This window comes from Arabidopsis lyrata (assembly GCF_000004255.2).
Source record: "Arabidopsis lyrata subsp. lyrata unplaced genomic scaffold ARALYscaffold_8, whole genome shotgun sequence".
Classification (NCBI taxonomy): domain Eukaryota; kingdom Viridiplantae; phylum Streptophyta; class Magnoliopsida; order Brassicales; family Brassicaceae; genus Arabidopsis; species Arabidopsis lyrata.
The window spans coordinates 1,940,794-1,945,508 of NW_003302548.1; the positions used below are offsets into that span (position 1 = coordinate 1,940,794).

At 37.1% G+C, this 4,715-nt stretch overlaps 1 pseudogene across 1 annotated transcript; it reads right to left on the reverse strand.

The window, feature by feature from the left end:
* Positions 1-1,084: 1,084 nt before the first annotated feature.
* Positions 1,085-3,419, reverse strand: LOC9301321 (annotated as a pseudogene). Its single transcript, XR_002330054.1, has one exon. The product of XR_002330054.1 is annotated as a phosphoribosylformylglycinamidine cyclo-ligase, chloroplastic (transcript).
* Between the last annotated feature and the right edge of the window lie 1,296 nt (positions 3,420-4,715).

The window sequence follows — 4,715 nt, forward strand, 5'->3', positions numbered from 1 at the left end:
CTATGCGGTTAATCATATAGTTAATAACGGTTTCATATTGTTACCGTTAATTAACGGTTACGGGTTATATATTTTTTAACTATAACTAATTATTTTTTACGGTTACGGTTTTCAACCGTTTTATACGGTTACGGTTGAGAAACGGTCCGGTTACGGTACAACATATGGTTACAGTTAGCTTTTAGTCATGCCTAGTAAGCATGACCAAAAGCCAACCATAACCGTATTTTGGATCGTAACTGGACCGTTTTTTAACCGTAACTGTATAAAACGGTTAAAAGCCATAACCATTCACCGTAAAACTAAATTAGTTACGGTTAAAAAAAATATAATAACCATAACCGTTAATATACCGGAAACGTATCAAAACCTTTATTTAACAGTACGATTAGCCGCATGGTTAACCGTATTATTAACCGCATAATTAAACTTTATAAAATATAATTGTAACTATGTATAATGCAAAAAAAAAAGTCTCCAATGTTCAGATAAAGATTTCCGAAAAAGTAAATAATACAGCCTATGAAAAAATCTCATTAGAAATAATAGTTTTTTTCTCAAATAATTATTTTGGAATGTTATATTGCTCAAAATAAAGAAAATTTTATTTATTATAGGACTAGTAAATTCATATTATTATTCTAACAATAAAGTATTGTTCATTCTATATAATCTTAATTTTTATATGTAATTATATACTAAAGTATATTTCTATATACTTTTTTCTTTCTTTCTAAATTCTTAATATTATTTATTATGTGTACCGCTATGATGTTTCTAATCAGAATAAATTTTTAAAATTTGTTCTGCGTTATTTTTTTGTACAGCTTTCGTGTTTTATTCTTTTGTACAGCTTTGCACTATTCCCTAACAGCTAACAGCTCTAGCTAACCGCTCCAGCTAACAGCTTGTTACCAATCAGACCCAATAATATTCTACATTTGTAATTTGAATTAAATGAACGATTATTGTTAAATAAAAATGAAAAAAAAAAATTTAACCAAAAAGAAAACAAAAATAAGCGTTCTGTATTTTTGTCGGTAACGTGATATGAGCTTGATAATCGACGGTTGCGGGACCCATCTGACCGACAAAGAATTCATTAATTTTTTTTTTCCACAAGAGTGTCTACTTTATTAACACATAGCCAAAGTTAACCAGTACATAAGTGATTCTTCCACTTAAACCAAAGAAGAAGACAAACTAAGCTTATAAACGATCTTAAGCAAGCTCGCATAGATCAAAATTTGGCATCAAACTAAGAAGGACTTAGTAGAAAGAGCAAATCTAGCAGAAATTCAAACAGAAAATAAAAGACTAAAAGAGGATTGACTAAATCTCTCACTTAACTCCTGTTCCAGGAACCTTTACACTTAACGCGCGACCGGCAGAGCTGTGAATGCAATTGCATCAACCCGAAACTTCTGCAAGAGTCTCGACCACTGAGATCCTAAAGCTTGAAAGGAAAGTAACAACTTCAACGACCTGCTTCTCAATTTCAAACCCAAATGACGCAGACGAGAGAACAAGGAAGAGTCTGCGAAATAAACCAAGATGAGAAACACCAACTACAACGAGAAGGAAAGCTGATGGAAGACCGACTCCCTGAATTATCTATCTCAGAGCAATCAAAAAGGCCTAGTCTGGAGTTTCCATAATCAAGAGAAGAGTACCGGAGAAGCACAATCCGCACCACTAACAAAAGCAAGCCAAAGATCGAACTAGCCACACGACTTAAAACTTAAAACTAAAACCTAATTAACTAAAAAAAGCCCAAAATCCAAATCAGTGAACCTCAACAGGAAAACGATGACTTGAAAATCGCAGGGACCGCTCCGAGAAGGGTCACAGCAGAGGAAGATTTCGGCACCGTTAAGCTTGAAAGCATCGTGAAGAGTGTCGAAGACTTCAGGAGGCACCAGATTCCGAGACCGCCGAAAAAACCTGACCACGAACTTCTCGACTTTGGAAGAGGTGTTTCACATAAATGACAGTGGGTGCCATTAGGGCTTCACCAAGGGTAAGCGCATCATTCAGCGAAAGATTGCTTCGGGCCAGTACCCTTCTTACTAGAAGGGAGCCCAATAAGAACATGTCCATCCACTATGTTTTTTTCCGTTTATAACAGAAGCTTTCTTAACTATGCCTACTGCAAACCCACTGAGATCATAATCACCCTCTGCATAAAAGTCGGGCATCTCTGCAGTCTCTCCTCCTAAGAGAGCACAGTCCGATTGCCGACAACCTTCAACAATGCCTTTAATGACCTTTTCTGCAAGGTCTACATCAAGACGACTAGTTGCATAGTAATCTAGGAAAAACAGAGGCTTTGCACCAGAAGTAATAATATCATTCACACTCATAGCAACCAAGTCGATTCCAATGGTGTCGTGAATGCCAGTCTCAAGTGCCAATTTCAAATTAGGCCCTACACCATCCGTACCAGCTACGAGATAATTATCACCTAGTGGAAAGAGACCACCGAATACGCCGATTCCAGGAGCCATCTTGGCGATTCGTTTAACAAGCTCAGCCCCAGCATCAATATCAACACCTGAATCTTTGTAATTGAGACTATCAGTGCCATCATCATCATCAGTGCCATCATCTTTCTTCGACATGGATAAAACACGAGATACCCTTCCCCTTGTTCTCGTCGTCTGAGTAAAGCTGATCGAGAGAGGTTTCAGTGATGATGATGCAGGGGAGAAACGGTATCGATTGACAGTGTCAAGAGACGAAAAGCAGCAAGAAGAAGACTGCAAAATCCGAGCTTCCATGACGGAGGAGAAAGAGACTGAGATTTGAGGCGACGCCACGAGCTTAGTCAAGCACTGGATTTGAGGTGAGTGAATCGGAGAAGAGCCAAGACCAGCAAAACCAAGGAAGACTCAGAAACGGACCCTCCCACGGCACCGGCGAGAAGCGCCGACTAGCAGAGAGGGCACCGCCGTTAATCGCCCTTCACCGCTTCACCGACCTAACTTTTCCGGAAGAGTCACTTTGATTCCACAAAGAATTCATTAATTCATTAGCCATTTTATTTATTTTTGTCAACAAAACCAACGTCATTATTAATTTTTGCTTATTTGATTTTACACTAGATGGCATCTGAATCTTTCATGGCATCTGTGATTTAGTTTGTCCACGTTTGTTTCATCTCTTGATCGTTTTATATTAGTCCCTTATACTTGATTTCATGTGTGTAAACCAGTTCTTGACCATGTATCATGACACGTGATTCGGTCATTGTCTGTATCATCAGCGTAGGATTTGTTGGAGGTCAATGGATTGTGGGAATTATTGATGAGGTTAGAAAGGCATCTGCAGATGAGTCTTCTGATATTGCACCGTCATTGACAGATACCAAAGACTAGAGTCCGTGACACACTAGCTCCCAGCTGAACCCCAAATGGAAGGTAAGAGCTTGGTTTATATTCGTTTAGTAAATAAATTAAAATGCTCTTCGGTTTGGTTTTGGCCGCACTAATCGTAAGAAGTTGCTATATATGTTAATCTTACTTAAATTAATCATGTTACAGGCTACATGTAATGCTTTACAAGCTTCTGTGCGAAAAAAAAGAGTTCCCAACAGGACGTTTTCTCGACTACTTCTCTTTGAACTGTCACCATGTCTTATCGCGAGCTGTCATAGATAACATTGCTGATGCAGGAATCCCAGAACAGGTATACTAATCATTGACTCTAGAAAATATTCCTTTAAGTAGTCCTCATTTTTGATAGTATGAAAGAAATTCACTCATTTGGAAATGAGTTTATTGATATTCTCACAGTTATTTATCCGATGTACTATGAAAGCACTTTTAAGATGCTTCCGATAGCGAATGATCAATTACTACTACGGTAAGACGAACATCAGTCTTTCTTAATTTTATCATACACATTGATATATTTACATATATATATGACAATATAATTGTAGCAAATTCTCTAACTGATTAAGAAACTTAATTTGGCTCAGGTATGAGTTTTGAAAGACCGATCTATATAATAGCTGAGAGTAGATTTCTCATGATCCTGAGTGGGTGATGAGCAGATACAAAGAAGTCATTGAGTTTGGGAGAATCGAAAGAGAAGCTGAGTACACTCCTGAAGAACGTTGGAAATGTCGGTATTGCCAATTTGCTAAGTCTTGCTGTGGAAATCCAAGTCTCGAATCTCCTTCCCCGAGCTCACCACCAACATGGGGACGACAGAGCATCGTCCTTTAGCAAGCTAAAGTTTGAATGCTTTCATCAAAAGCTATGAAGTGTTAACATGTGTTTAGTCTTTTCACATTTGCACCCTTCTTCATTTTAGTTCATAGCATAGTGGTTGAGTGGTTAAACAGTGGTTCTAGGATTGGTTCCGTAGACCAAGATTGATTTGTACCTGTTTACAACAACTTGAGTCCATAGTATCGTTTCCATATTTGAACGAAATGTTATTGTGTTGTATAAAATATGGATATCAGTGATTACACCAACCAAAATATATGAATCAGAATTTAACACGAGCATATATTATATATATGTTTTGCAAGATCTAATGTCAAAGATCTTAGTTATAGACTTTATAGGTGAAAAATAATTTTTTTTTTAAAAAAAAATCGATTATATGAGTGGCAGCAGAAATTGGAGGGGGGAACATATTTTAAAAATGCTTATAAACATACGATCGAAAAAAAAAAAACAAAACAAAAATGACATGTAAGA